Raw genomic sequence first — 16,333 nt, forward strand, 5'->3', positions numbered from 1 at the left:
TCATTGTTACAAATTGTTCATAATGAAAGCATAGTGATTAATCACAAAAACAATACGTAATTCTATATTGTGAAATATTTATTTCTAATTACAAATCAATGAAATTTTGTCTTGAAGCATGGTATAGCATGGGTAACAGTCTTTACACCGGGCACTCATCTGTGGGCGTGTCTGCATGTGGGAGGACCCGTCTGGAGACAGATAGAGGAGTGGTGTCTCAGTTCCTAAGACCATTGGAAATATGTACTTTCCAATGGTCTTAGCTACGGCCCGCGGGCCACATGTGGCCCACCAAGGACATTTATCCAGCCCGCCAGGTGTTTTTTGCCCCATTTGTTTTTTTACTTCAAAATAAGGTATGTGCAGTGTGCATAGGAATTTGTTCATAGTTTTTTTGTTTGTTTTTTTAACTGTAGTCCGGTCCTCCAATGGATCTGAGGGACACTGAACTGGCCCCCTGTTTAAAAAGTTTGAGGACCCCTGGTTAGGTGACCCCTGTGAAAGGGTCATTTGACCTCCAAAGGGGTTGTGACCCACAGGTTGAGAACCGCTGGCTTAACAGATGACGGTCAATGTAGCATTGAGATTCCGGACACAAAGGACAATCCCGTACTTTGCAGAAAGCCCTTCTCCTTGCTTGCGTGAGGGAGTGAGTCTAGAGAGTGCATGGCCTCACGAAGGTTAAGCAAAATAAAGCAAAATGGGTACCAGATGGGAAGGGCTGCCTAGACACAAGTTTTCAATGGTGAGCTTAAGACTAATAAGATGTTTGTGGTTAAACAGCATCTACAAAAAAAGCAGATGGATAGGACTGCGCTATGATTATTCCTTCAAAGTCTGTAAGTGTGTGGGTAGGTTGTAATGCTGTGCTTGGTCTGTTTAGCGAGGTGTTAGGAAGCAGTGGATGGGCACAAAGAGACACTCCCTGCTAACAACTGCTGGTAACCTCTGCTCTAAATTGGACAGCCCATTTGAAAGGCAATAAAAGGTTTACAGCATTATTTGGCTTTTCACATATTTTTTCAAAAGTCTGTAATTGTGAAGGGAAATAAGACGAGAAACTGAATAAAGAATATTTCCACAGGATTCTAGAAGGAGGTCATCACTGTAATTGTTAGGGGCCATCAAGTCCATGTCAGCTCACATGACCCAGGAGACTGAGTAGAACTGTCTCACAGGGATGTCTTGGCTGTGAGCTTTCCTGGAAGAGAGTGCCAAGTCTTTGTCCCACAGAGTCACTGAGTGAGCCCAAACCACGAGCCTTCCAGTGAGCTGCAGGACTCTCAACCATTGGGCCACCCCGGTTCTCTGAGCAAAAGATGCGAATGATTAAGTGCTGAGATTCTTGGCTTCACAAAACTGAATGTGCATTTCCAAAATACCATGGCAGCCCTTCACCATGCAGCTATCAGGAAAAGATGAACAAAGACAAGCTTTCCTCAGTGTAAAATAATGGGCGAAGAAGTGTTTTTTTGTAAAAACAAAACGAAAAAACACTTTCTATTGTGAATTGGGTGAAGGTTCGCTCAGCAAATCATCATTTTTACATTCAACAATTCATTGTAATCCCCTCAATGTAACATCACCTATTCTATCCTACCTCTTCCCGGGTTTCCTATCGCCATTGCTCTTCTTCCCCAACCCTTCCCAGCTTTGTCTTTGTTAAAAGCTGCCCTTTCTGATCTCAAATGGTTGATTCTAAGGTGTGTATACTTCATTGGAGGTATTGGTTCACTTATAGACCAGTTTATGGCTTGGCTGAAAATTGAGCCCCAGCGCAATTCCAGGCCCTATCCAACCAGTGAGCCTGTTTTCTTTAATAATTTTGAGTTTTGTTACACATTTTTCTCCCATTCTTCTAATGTAATCCCTTTCAGAGTAACTGAAAGTAGTAGCTGGGCACCATCTAGTTCTTCTGGTCTCTATGGATACTTCATGGGTCTTCATGGACACTGGTGTTCCAATGGTCTATTGGTTTACTAGACACATTGTTTCCATTGTGTCTTTGATTTCCATCATGCTCTTTCTTCTGGACAGAGTGAGACCTTAGATGGACCCTCATGAGCTGCGAAGAGCCCAGTCACTATTCACCAAAGCAGGACGTAGAACACTTTGCGAGCTCTGTGATGGCAATTGACCTTTGTGTCCAAGGGGTGTGTTAATGGTAATTGTATATCCCAATCCACTTCATATGATTTCCCAAGTATATCTGACTAATTTTCAAATATTAGAATATCAATGCAATATCGAATATGTTTAACATTTATATTTTACTTATGTGTACTAATAATTTTACAATACTAGTAGAGTACTATATTATTGAATGCATGCTTATCAGAGCCTCTCAAACCCGAGTAAGCATCAGAATCACTTGGGGTCTGGTTAAAACGGATACCGCTAGGCCTGACACCCATGTTTTGTTTCTAGCCCAAGGATTTACATTTTAACAAGTTCCAAAGTGATGCTGATGATGATGCTACAGGTAATGGGCCCACACATTGAGAAGCACTCTTCCCCATGGCAATAGGGTATAAGTGCAGTACAGTATTATACCAGCCATTCGGCATACTGTTATCCTAGTTGACAGGAGAAGGAGAAGGATGCTCAATGAGACAAGGAACTTGCTCACGGCTGTTCCACTAACAAGAAGTAGAGCAGGAGTTCACACCCTGTCATTCCCTGTCACTTACCTCACACCCTGTCATTCCCTGTCACATACCTCATACCCTGTCACTTCACCTCTGCTCACGGACAATAGATTCTAACAACCCTCCCACCCACCCAAAAAGAAAAGAAAGAAAAGTGTAGGAGGAATACACATAGATTAACCTTCTAGTGAACCCCTCTGACCACAGACCAGGGACGTGAACAGCCTTGCTATCATGCAGAGGGCACTGGAAAGTTGATTATCACAGATGCAGCAGTTAGGTTAAAATTTCATACCTTCTCACCAGATCTCCCTTTTGACCCATTTGAAATTTACTCTTGTTTTTAATATTTTCTGCTTTCTCTTTTGATTGAGGTTTTGCCACTGTTTTACTTTGTTATTGTTAGTTTTTTGGTTTGGGGTTTTTCTTTTATGCTTTTCTGTATATGAAATCCAGGCTAGGCAAATCTATAGCGACAATAACTGGATCACTGGTTCCTCCAGGGACATGGCAGGAGACGTTAGAGGGAAATGGGAAGCCAATAACAATGAGTGCAAGAAGGAAGAAAATGTGAAATCAATTGTAAAATCAATCAGCTCTAAAATCAATTGTAGTGATGACGGCACAACTCTTTTTTTCTTTATTTTTACAACTCTTCTTAAGATGACAAGACTACTGAATTGTATGATTTGTAAAGTATATGCCAGTTGACCTGTTTTATATATAAAACCAGAACATGGACTCAGAATAGGCAATACTCTGCAAACTCTAAATTTCCAAGCACCTTCCTATACATGCTATGTTCTGCCTTCACGAAGATGAGTTGGCAAAACTCGGTTTTGAGCACTATGCTCTTTCAAAGAACCAGCCATGCGGGATCACACTGACAATGGCGACTCGAAAGGCTAGACGGGAAGCATAGGGCAGTGCATTTGTTAATGGAGGGTGAGGAGGGCGGCGCCACTTGAGGAACACAATCAGTGTCACAGAAATGTCCACACAGAGATCTCGGAACTGCTGCACGTTTTGCTGTGCATATTTTCAACAACAACAAAAATTTAAACTCTTTTTAAAAAGTGTTCACAAAGCACCAGGGATCTGCTCTGGAGCAATGGGAAGAATGGTGGTGGGGGGAACGGAAGGATTCTTCTGAAATAAAGCTGGGTCAGATTGACGGGACAAATGAACACTCAGGCACTAAATATATAACTCTGGTGCAGGGGCAAGTGTCGCCTCTTCCTTGAAAGGCTCTCGAGGTTTGGGCATTTCCCTGTTGGCAGGTTTATTCCAGACGGCCCTTGTGTGCAGAAGGAAATAATAGCCCTCAGAGCCTATGCGGTCAGCAACACAGGTGCTTGGTCAGGCAAGTGAGGGCAGGCTGGCTTTCTGCTCCAACAGGCTCCTGACCTGACACAGTCTGCAGCGCAGCGAACTGCTGCGCAGCCAGAGATCAAAGTGTGACAGAATGGAGTCATCGCCAGTACTGCTTTGTTGTCCTGGGCTAAGGAGCCCTGGTGACACAGTGCGTAGGTGTGGGTCTACTATCCAAAAGGTCTGTGGGTTGGAGCCCACCAGGCACTCCGTGAGAGGAAGATGTGGCAGGCTGAGTCTGTAAAGATTACAGCCTTGGGAACCCTGTAGCGCAATTCTACTCTGTCATGTAAGGTCACCATAAGTAGGTCTGACTTGATGACAGTTACTGTCTAGTCACCCCTGATTCATGGCAAGCCCATGCACAACAGAAGGAAACACTAGCCAGGCCTGCACCAGCCCGCTGCTTGTTGGTGATACTGGGAACCATACACCGGGTTTTCACGGGTTGGTTTTGGGAGTAGATTGCTAGGTCTTCCTTTCTAGTCCATCTTAGTCAGTAAGCTCCGCTGAAACCTGTTCAGCATCGTGGCAGACAGATGGGTGGTGGCTATGCATGAAGTGCACTGGCGGAGAGGAAACTCAGTTACTATTGGTCAAAAGAGTTTGTGAATCGGTAAGGTATGATGGGATGTAGGCTTCTGATAATTCATTTCCCAGGATAACCAAAGCTCCTGGCAGTCTGATAGGCATATTGTGTACTGAGGGTAAAAAAAAAAAAATCGTACCGCTTAGTGAATTAATCAACTTGGGTCTCTATCTCAGGCTACTGACACCCCCAAATCCGTGACTTCTTCAGAGGTAAATCTAGTTAGTAAAGCCTGCCTTGAGACGTTACCCCTTATTAGGAATGATGGGGAAAATCCACCCTCCATTGAATTGGGTCTAACAGTGTTCTCGAGGGAGCTTTTTTGCCGGGTCTCACAACTGCTCACCCAAAGCAGGGCAGCTTTAGCAGTTAGAAAAGAGAACAAGCCAACATGGAGGTCCCGGGATAGAGACGTGGGCTTTACCCGCCTTCAGATGTTGACCTTCCCCATAGTCCCCACAACAAAAACAGAATGAAGATGCAAACTGAATTCAGGACCTTCCTTTGGTATCCTGAGCCTGGGAATCTTTTCAAATTTAAATGAATATCTGTCAAACTAATTAAGAGAAGATGCAATGCTCTCATTCCGTGCTCATTAGAGAGCAACTTACTAGTCATAAATTCCTCGGAGGAGTGGGAGTGAATAGGTCTCTATCCTCTTGCTTAAGATGCCTGGCTTTGTGTATTTCCAGTTAGGCCTGTTCAGCTCCTAGACCCAGAAGGACCACAAAGCATGCATGGAAATCAAACTGTGATTCCACAAACTCTAAATGGCGCAGATTATGATGAGATGTTGCAACTGATACTTCCATTCATCAACACTGGGGCAAATAAATCATCATTTGTATTTGAGTGGCAGTTTATTTTCCCCAAGAGATATTTTGTATTCATAAGTCTCAAATGCTTTTCATGCACATGTGTTTCCTTGCATATTTACCTCTCTCTAACTCACTGCCAGCAAGTGGTTGCCCACTCATAGTGACCCTCTAGGGCAGAGTAGAACTGCCCTGTGGGTTTCCGAGACCTCGAATCGCTATGGGAGCAGACAGCCTCATGGGTTGCCCTCACAGAGCACCTGGTGGCTTCGAAAGACTAACCTTATGATTAGCAGCCGATATATGATTATCATATTTGCAGATTTTAAAATTGAGGCTCAGTAAATGGATTTGTTGAAAGGTATACAAACTGTCCTAAGTCTCATATACAAAGAGCATTCCCTGCAGGCCCTACACCATTTATTAGACCCCTGCCAAGGACTCAGAGCCATACTAGGTATCTATATGTAATTAATACTCCCAGGAATTCTGCAAGGCTGAGATTTTTACTCCCATTTTACAGATAAGAAAACTGAGATTCAGAACCAACCAGCTAAATGACTAGTGCACAGTGAGCACGATAATGTACAAATGCCTGTTGAAAATCTACAATATTGTGCTAGGAACACGTTTTTGAAAGTCTGAAATGATAAGGAATGATTCTGTCCCTAAATTTTAACATCGGAAGGAAAATTAAGCAGCACTGCTAGTAGCTCCAAAAAGTGTCTCTAGAGGTACATGCTGCCTCTGGAGGTACTCTTTGGAGGACAAGGGCTTGCTCATCGATTAAAAAGACCGGCTCCCCTATTTCTTTCCTCTGCTCTGGAATTTATGCCGCCACACCCCCGTCCTCAGTGATTCCGTGAGAGCGCTCCCATTGTTGTCATTTTGCTGAGTCTCTCAGCTCCCTCAAAAGACTTAATTGTTTCCTGTTTTGCTATTTATATATTAATTAGGATCTTTGAGAGTTTCTGCTGAGCCAAGTCACAGGGAGGGGCTGCAAAGAGAGGTTGAGAATACAGAAATCAGGGTGCTTCTGAGATTGCAATGTAGTCAGGTTCAAATCTAATTTACACTGTCCGTTATCTTTCAAACACATCTTAGAATGACTGTCACGAGAGCTATTCTCTCCCACTAACCTGCAATATAACAATGCCTCGGAAAGCCTTGCGGGGCTAGGCATCCTTTGGTTGTTTCCTGGGGAAATCTAGGATCTTGGACTTTTGTGGGGATTTTCCCACTTTCGTTTGTAATCAAAGCCACTCTGATGTCCAGGAATTAATGCCACTGCTGTGCCCACAGCATGGAAGCCACTGGAAAACAGGACCGACTGCCCTTCCTACCACAGACCTGGCCACATGTCACACGGAGGCTTTTATCCCGCAGAGCCCTTCCCTTTAGAACCCAACCAAAAAACCACACTCACTGCCATCAAGTGGATGCCGACTCATAGCACCCCTGCCGAACAGGGGAGAACAGCCCCTGTGAGTTTCTGAGACTGTCCCTCTTTACAGGAGTAGAGGACCCCGCCTTTCTCCAGAGGATGATTTCGAACTGCTGACCTTGCAGTTAGCAGGTCAAGAGGTACCACAGGATTTAAAGCCAGATCAATCTACTGTTGACTAGGAAGGCTTTGTTCAGTGTCGAGTCAAACATGCATCTACTTTGAAGAATTCAGGCCCCTGAAGAATTCAGTCCAAAGCTACATTAAATCAATTTTGACATTTTAGGGTAGAACTGTACCTTAGACATTAACTACCTCCCATGTTTGGTTTCACAGATGTGTAGAGGCTTAACTTTTTGCTATTTGCTTTGCTACTGATGGTAAATTTGCTCTAAACGAAATAGAACATAATTTCCAGGATACTTTATGTGAAGACAGGATCATTTTTACTTTAGAAAAACATGCAGTGTAGTCCCTCTCCTTTTCTTCTCCCTCCTCCTGCGTTAGCGAGTTATGCCTTCAAAGGTTTTGTCCCATCGTTGCTAACATCGGTGCTGCAAAAGAATCGTTTCAAATCGTTTCAAGGCATTCCTTAGGTGGGCGGTTCTCAATATAACAAGGAAGCTCAGACGTTTCACAGATCCCTTTGATCAACACCGTGCTTAGATGATAATCCCCAGCAACTTGGATACAAGCTGCAGAGGAGGTGCATACCTGAGTGACAGCAAGGAGCAAAGCAAAGATCACATGTCTTTACTTACGCAAGCAAGGTGATAGGGCTCCAGAAAATAAACTTCAAAAGGCAAAGTCATAAAACCATCTCCAACTATTTGTACATGCCATTTTTATTCTAGCTGGCTGTAAGGATAATAACTAGACGTGCTAGCCCCTTGGCATAAATAGAGCCAGAATATGTTTGATAAAAACATCTTTTATAGGATCTGCCGTCAAAACAATTAGTAACTTGAGTTCTTATGTAAAATGGAAAATTGTGAGGAGGCTTCAATAGGTGCATGGGAAAATGAAATGAAAATTAACGGAATTCTCCCACAAACTCTTGAAATCCCCTGAACCATAGTGGTTACGTGTTGGGCCGCAACCTGCAAGGTCAGCAGTTTGAAACCACCGACAGCTCCTCAGGAGAAAGATGGGGCTTTCTATTCCTGAACCCACGGGCGTCGTTCCACCCCACCTCATAGGGTCGTTATGAGTCAGAATCGACTCGGTGGCAGTGAGCTTTACTTTGTGGCCTACAAGTGGGAATTCTAAGATGACTTTGTGATTCTAACGCTTCCTTGGGTCACACTGCAGACCATGTGAGTGCCTGGGACATTGCCAAGTGGCCTTTAATCGTTTCGGAGTCTCTGGGTGGTAGAAACGTCAACACCCTCCGTTGCTAACTGACAGATTGGTGGTTTGCGTCCACCCAGAGGTACCTTGGAAGAAAGCTTTGGTGATCTACTTTCCCCATAAATCAACCAATGAAAACCCTCTGGTGTAAGGTTGGACTGATGCACATGGGGTTGCTTTGAGTCACAATTCCCTCAGTGGCAAGTAGAAAGAGCCATTTGAGGTTTTTGGTTGGTCATTTTTTGTTTTGTTTGTTTTGTGAGCATCACTAATCACAGGAGTGTGGCAAAACCAAAAACCAAGCCTACTGCCAATGGAGTGGATTCTGACTCATCGTGACCTTCCTTTGGGTTTCTGAGATTACTTTACAGGAGCAGACGCCCTCATCTTTCGCCGAAAGGGTGGCTGGTGGCTTGAACTGCCCATCTTGTAGTTAGCAGCCTAATGCCTAACCCAAAGTGCCACTGGGGTCCTTAACCATAAGGGCAAGAACTGAATAGTTGTTTAAGTGATTGAGGAGAAAAGAGAGAAAGGACAAGAGGCAGGTCCTGAGAGTGCTCCTGGATGGCTTCGACCTTGGTCCATAACTGACAAGCTGGTTCCCTTCCTGGGAAGGACAGAGTGTTGATATCCCGCAGCATCCGCTCACTCAGCCTCCCTCCCCTTTTCCCCCACAAGCAGGTGGTGATGTGTCCACAGAGTGCTAAACCAAGCAGTTGAAAAGTGTAAGATATGACAAAACAGTAATAATTTATAAATTATCAAGGGTTCATGAGGGAGTGGGGAGGGGGAGTGGGAAGGAAGAGGGAAAAATGAGGGGCTGATACCAAGGCCTCAAGTAGAAAGCAAATGTTTTGAGAATGATGATGGCAACAAATGTACAAATGTGCTTGACACAATGGATGGATGGATGGATTATGATAAGCATTTAATGAGCCCCCAACAAAATGATTTTTTCTTTTAAAGTGAACAATTTGGTAAATTGGGGATGTTGTTTTTCCCCACCTACAATCTCCTAGGCAACCAGCCTCCTGGCTTTCTGTGCTGGACAAGCTGAAAAATTGTAGTTATGTAATTATGTACAGCCAGGAGGAAATGATGACAAGGTGCAGCGATTCTCCTCTTCAACAGCCTCAGGGACAGAGCTCCAGTTCTCAGGAAGGAATGGGAAGGCTGATGTCTTGCTGAACAGGACCATTCAGGACAGAATCATAACCACAAGGAGCCACAGTGTGTGGGGTTAAGCACTGGGCGGCTAACAGCAATTCAAGCAGTTTGAAGCCATCAGCCTTTTACCCCTGTTGTTAAAAGTTATCCTCTCAGATGCCCGCAGGGGCAGTTCTGTCCTGTAGTGTGGTCGCTATGAGTCGAGTCCACTCGACGGCGGGTCATTCTGAACAAGGAGCGCTGGTGGCGCAGTGGGTTAGGTGATGGACTGCTCTCTGGGTGGAAAGGCAGCTCCAAACCACCAGCTGGCCCATGGGAGAAAGAGGAGGCTTCCTACTCCCCTAAAGAGTTACAGTCTCAGATACCAACAGAGGCAGTGCTACCCGTCTATAGCACCGCTATGCGTCCGACTTGAGTCAGTGCAGTAACTGAGTTGTTCCCAACAAGGAGCCCTGGGGGCGTGCTGCATCAGTACCCATGACCTCCAAGTTCTAGGTACCAGTAGCACAATAAGCCCGGTTACGGAAACCACAACAATCTCCAGATATTGCCAAGTGTCCCCAGGGTGGGAAAGACAGGGAGGGCTCTCCAATTGAGAACCGCTGATTTAAATGATTCCATGTCATGAGATGTTATCTTCTGAACAAACAGATCGCTATTATGGATGGGCAGGGTTTTTTTTTTTTTTTTTTTTAAGATATGAGATGTCTTTATTTATTTAAATTTCCCCCCTTACTTTTATTGGAGGCTCTTACATCTCTTTATACAATCCATCCAGTGTGTCAAGCACATTTGCACATATGCCGCCATCATCATTTTCAAAGCATTCTCTTCCCTCTTGAGTCCCTGATGTCAATTCCCCATTTCTTTCCCCTCCCTCCCTCCCTCCCTCATGAGCCTTTGATAAGTTATAGATTATTATTTTCATATCTTACATGGTTCTCCATCACCCCTCACCCACTTTTCCGCTATTTGATCCCTCTGGGAGTGGGTTCTAGATTGATCCTTGTGATCGATTCTCCCTTTCTTTCCCCATCCTTCCCTAATCCTCCTGGTATCTCTAATCTCATTGTTTATCTTCCTGGATTCCCTGTGTTTCTGGCTCTTACCTATACCAGTGTGCATATTCTAGTCTAAACCGATTTGTAAGGAAGAATTGAGGTCATGATAGTGGAGGGTAGGAAGCACCAAAGAACTAGCGGAAAGTTGTGTGTTTCATTGGTGCAATACTGCACCCTGACTGACTCATCTCTTCCCTGTGACCCTTCCGTGAGGGGATGTCCAATAGTGTACATTGAGTCTCCACTCCATCCACTATCCTCCCTTTCACATTGGGTATGATTTTGTTCTGGGTATTAGATGCCTGATACCTGATCCCATCGACACCTCATGATCACACAGACTGGTGTGCTTTTTTCATGTGGGCTTTGTTGCTTCTGAGCTAGATGACTGCTTGTTTATCTTCAAGCCTTTAAAGCCCCGGATACTATATATTTTGATAGCTGGGCACCATCAGCTTTCTTCACCACATTTGCTTATGCACTCATTTTGTCTTCAGCGATTGTGTCAGGAAGGTGAGCATCACAGAATGCTGGATTGTTAGACAAAGTGGTCTTGTGTTGAGGGAGTACTTGAGTCAAGGCATAATGTGGATGGATATTTTCTTTACTTATTATTAAATATGTTATTAGGGGCTCCTACAACTCTTATCACAATCCATACATCCATTCATTGTAGCACATGGACAATTTTAAGATGTTAAAAAACCTTTTGTTTCTTTGTTTCTCAAAAACACGAGATTCCGTAGCGAATTTGGGGGGTGGAGTGTAACAAAAAGCAGGAGTTTCTGGTGGCACAGATGGTTAAGCACTAGAAAGATCAGCAGTGCGATGGTTCAGGCCATAGTTTGAACTCTTTCATTCTGCTGTGCACCCCCCTCCCCACCAGCTGAGAGCTGGCCTCCAGATCCCTGGGTAAGTCTATCAACTGCTGTCAAATTGGTTCTGACTCCTAGTGATCCCTAGGTATCAAGTTACGATGTAGATCCCTGGGGCAGATAGGCAAATTCTTAGGAGTGGTGGGAGGGGACCAGTATAACCAGGTTCAAAGTCCTGGTTTGAACCCACCCAGTAGCACCACGGAAGGGGACAACCCCCTGGAGTAAGCAGCTCGACTCTGCACACACAGAGTGACAGGAGTCAGCATCAACTGGATGGCAGCCAACCACAACACAGCAAAAACCCAGACTGCACTCTTCCACGTCTCGGCTTCCATTGGGTTCGCGTGGTTCCTTCCCAGGGCTCAGTGGCAACCAACAGGCTCCGGGCTGCCTGCTTAACTATCTACTTCGTGTCCCAGCCACTTCCAAATGACCAACTGTGGGGTTGCCGCCACCGCCCTCCTCCTAGGAGAGCCAAACGCACACCGGTTATTTGTTTTCAGCTCCCGGAGACCATGAAAGCATTTTCCACTTGTGAAATCGCAATGGGGCAGTTACGAACATTTCCATGCCACACCCATGGGGCAATGAAAACTGGCAGGACCATTGGGGACATTCCAGAGCCACGAACAATGCGAGAGTTGCCAAAGGTCTTATCGGGACCGTTTGCTGATAAGAAAGTTGGAGCACATTTTCTGCAGGTGCTATTGGCCGCTGAAGCGCATGCCAGTTGTCCATGATACATATTCTTTGCTGAGTGATTAAATGGAATGGCACATGTAGCTTTGCGAGCCCATGCTCTCCTGGAGAAACGCCTTCTTCCCAGTGGATTCCCAAGTCCAGGGCGTGATGGGCCCACATTTCACGGCACATCAGTGAGGAGTGGGTAGTGCAGCCTGCCCTCTGACTCCCAGCATGCAGCTCTTTCTCCCATGAACAATCCATCAAGAACACACATGGTGCGGCGTCACCCTCTGACAGATGCCGGCCCAGGGAGTCATTCCAGGCTGAGAAGAGCAAATTCTATTCTGGTGGTGCAAAGGGGTTGAAACCCTTACTGCTTGAAGCCCACCTGGAAGCACCTCAGAAGAAAGGCCTGGCAATCTACTGAAGAAAGCCCACCCATCGGGCACCCTAGGGAGCACAGCTCTACTCTGCCTTGAGCTGGAATCCACTGGATGGTTACTGACTTCTTTTCAGCTTTCCTTCCTGTCTGGAAACCGGCATTTGGCAAAAACATCCACAACAATAATAACCACTCCCACCACTACCACGTTCATCGGCAAGGCTCTGTGTCAGGCCCTCAGCCAGAATGTCTTTGTCTGACGGATGATGATTATGCTGTCCACTGGTATCCAAACCCAAGGCCATTCAACCTCAAAATGGTTGCCTTTAATCCAGTGGTTCTCAACCTTCGTAACGCCGAAACCGTTTAATGCAGTTCCTCAGGTTGTGGTCACCCCCAAACCATACAATTATTTTCGTTGCTACTTCATAATTGTAATTTTGCTACTGCTATGAGTCGGGCAACCCATGTGAAAGGGGTCGCGACCCAGAGGTTGAGAACCGCTGCTCTAAACCATAATACCAAGCACCACAGAGGCAGAAAGAGTGCAGCTGGCAGAGCCGCCATCAGAACCCAGCCAACCTGCCAACTCCAAACGAATGGGAACGTGAGTTGGGATCTGCTGGTTTGTAGCATTGTGTTCCCTAAGGAAAGAAGAACAGTGCTGAACTAGCTGTTTGGGGCCAGGCATTCACCTTACAGCCTGTCTTTCAAAGACTGACCATCAACTGCAGGAGGTTAGGCTGGGCTTGAAAGGGGCTGTTGATGTTGGTAGCAGCCATGAACCAGTCCAACTCTCAGCCATGCCAGGCACCATAAGATCAGACTGTTGTGTCTCCACTGGCTGTAGACCACCAGGCCTTTCTGTCTCGTCTGTCTTTGTCTGGAAGTCCAAGTAGACCACCAGACCTTTCTGTCTCGTCTGTCTTTGTCTGGAAGTTCCAATGAAACCTGTTCTGCATCACAGGTTTCAACCTGCCAGCCTCCAGGGACAGGTCGGCGGTTTCTGCACAGGAGGCACACTAATTGGAAATCAAACCTAGGTCTAAGTGAAGCACCTTTGCCCTCACTTGTAAGGGGTAGTAGTGGGGGTGTTAAATGCCCCTGAGTCGGTTCCAACCCACAGCGACCCTGTGAACAGCAGAAGGAAACACTGCCCGGTCCTGCGCCATCCTCACCATTGTTGTTAGGTAAGTGGTGGCAACGCAAAACACCCAAACCCACTGCCAGGTGTGGGTTCTGACCACAGTGACCCTACAAGGGGTTTCTGAGGCTGTACATCTTTATGGGGCAAGGATCCTGCGCTACAAATAGCACACACTTGACTATTGACCAAAGGTTGGTCGTTCGAACCCAGCCAGCAGCACCCATGGAATTAAGACCGGAAATATGTTTCCAGAGAGGTTACAGCCAAGGAAGCCTGGTGAAGCTGTTCTAGCCTGTAATTCCTGGGGTGGCCGTGAGTCAGAGTCAACTGGGTGGGAGGAGGCTTGGGCTTTTTGTTTGTTTGTTTGTTTGTTTGCAATTTGGGCTTTCACATCTCTAGGCCTACAAAGCTTACACCGGCTCCGCTCGGGTGGGCGGGTGGGGGGCAGTGAGTAAACAGGTGCTAGATGTCCAACAAAAGTCTCCTCTTGCTTTCTTCACCGGTCACCATGTAAGATGTGCATCTTTCAGTCTCACGCCCTCCCAGCCCGCGCTCCGGAGCAATTTGGAGAGTAGGCCATGGGTCTGCTTCCTCAAATTACATAATCCCTACTCAAAAGCTGGAAGCCAGATCGCATTTAGCGATTATTTCATTAACCTGTGATTAAGAACAAAGCGCTTGGATTTCAGCTTCCTGCCCCATCCTCACGAGCTCGAGCTCACTAATACGTCTGTCTGGGGGGAACTATTTTGTACTTCACTGGCTCCTGCTCCCGGCTTTCATCTTTCCCGCCACCTACCACCATTCAAATGGCAGTGGGCAACATGGGACATTGTGGCACCCTTGACTTTGAGGAATGTGAGACTATTTTCCTAACTACCATAAACAGAACGATGTAAAACACAGAGCCTGCCAGACACCACGATCCACACACCCAGCTTCTCAGATAGCCGCCTCCCCTAGGATTTTCCTCAGTAGTGCTCTTTGGCTCTTCCCTTCCGCCTGCCCTCCTGGTGTCAAGAGTTCACTAAGGACTTCACACGGCTTCCTACTCACGATTCCTCCTCAGGTCCTTCACCAAGTCCTTCCTGACATGGATCCAGAATTCTCTTCTCCCACGTAAGCCTCCAGAAGCCATGGTCGTACCATGGGCGAGGCACTGTGTTGCTGACCCCATCAGGCCCGCAGTTGAACTCCACCGGTCACGCGTTGGGAGAAAGATGAGGTACTCTGCTCCCATAGTCACTGTGTGTCAACATCAACTCCATGACAAGAAGACAAAACCAGACTCTCTGCCATTGAGTCAGTTCCAACTCAGAGCAGCCCCTCCAGGGCCGGGTAGAACTTCCCCTGTGGGGTTCTGAGACTGCCAACTCTTTACAGGAGTGGAAAATCTGGCCTTCCTCCCAAGCAGTGACTAGTGAATTTACACTGCTGACTTTGTGGTTGGCAGTCCCATGCATAACCACTATGCCATCGGGCCGCCGACCCCATGGCAGTGGGCTTGATTTAATCTCCGCGGTCAGTTTGCGAGGTGGCTTGTGTGCTGCTACGATGGCAGAGGCGAGGCCAGCAGTCTTTCCAACACCGGCAGGGTCAGCCATGGTGGACAAGATCCAGCAAAGCTTCCAGACTAAAGCAGACGAAGAAGAAAGGCCTGAAGATCGACTTCCAACAAGCAGCCAATTAAAACCTTGTGAATCATGGGAACACTGCCCAACACAGGTTGGAGGGCACTCAAAATCCCTGTGGGCACAAATACAGCAGGGGCAGTGATGATGGGGCAGAGTTTACTTCTTTTGTCTATGACATGCCTGATGGCAAAGAACAACATACAAGTCTCGTCAGACTATAACCAAACCCAAGCCAAGCCCACTGTCACAGAGTCAATTCCAATTCATAATGACCCAAGATAGGATTTCCAAGATTATCAGTCTTTATGGGAGCAGAGCCTTCCTTTTCTTGTGAAGCAGCTGGTGGTTTTGACCTCCAAATTTGTGATTAGCAGCCCAATGCTTATCCCACAGCCCTAAAAACGATAGTCACCAGATTTTCACTGTTTGTCAAAGACACTTGTAGACCAGAGATGCAGTCATCAATGGCGGCATGTTAGGCCGAGCCATTGTAGACAAGGATAGACAGATACCTCATAACAGAGACAGCAGTTAACTTGCTTCCCAACTCCTCTAGGAGAACATGGTCCCAAACACGCCTCTCGGAGCAGCTGAGTCTGGACTGGCTCTTCCCTGGCCATCAGGAGAGTCACTTGGATGCTCCCCTGTGGAGCTTGGACCTGGAGGCCAGATACCGAGTTAGCAGGATGAGGACAGCTGGGCAGCTGAAGAAGAGCCCAATGAACGTCTGGTCAGAGCACACAGAGGAACAAAGAGGGAAGGAGAAGGAGGGGACACATCCTGGCCCACCAAGACCCAAGGACGATATACCTGCTCAGAGCAGACAATGCACAGCGAGGACCAAAGGGCAGGCCCTACCACGAGACTAGACTTCCTTCACTGAACCATAGAGCTACAGGATACAACACCGGAGACACAGTGTAGGAATTGTGCCCGATATGACCCCACCACACTGGGGCGAAACTCTAAGGGCGTGCAACAGAGCAGCAAGGGGAGCAAAGCAATGAAGTCCCATGGGAATACCAAAAATAGACTTTGGGGACAGAGTGTGTTACCCCATAACTCAACTGGAAAACACTCCTAAAGGTCAAAACACAGACCTGGAACTATTTATAGGTTTTTCCTTTTTTGTCAGTGGCTTTATTTTTGTTGTTTGCTGCTGG

Source organism: Tenrec ecaudatus, chromosome 3, assembly GCF_050624435.1.
Source record: "Tenrec ecaudatus isolate mTenEca1 chromosome 3, mTenEca1.hap1, whole genome shotgun sequence".
NCBI lineage: Eukaryota > Metazoa > Chordata > Mammalia > Afrosoricida > Tenrecidae > Tenrec > Tenrec ecaudatus.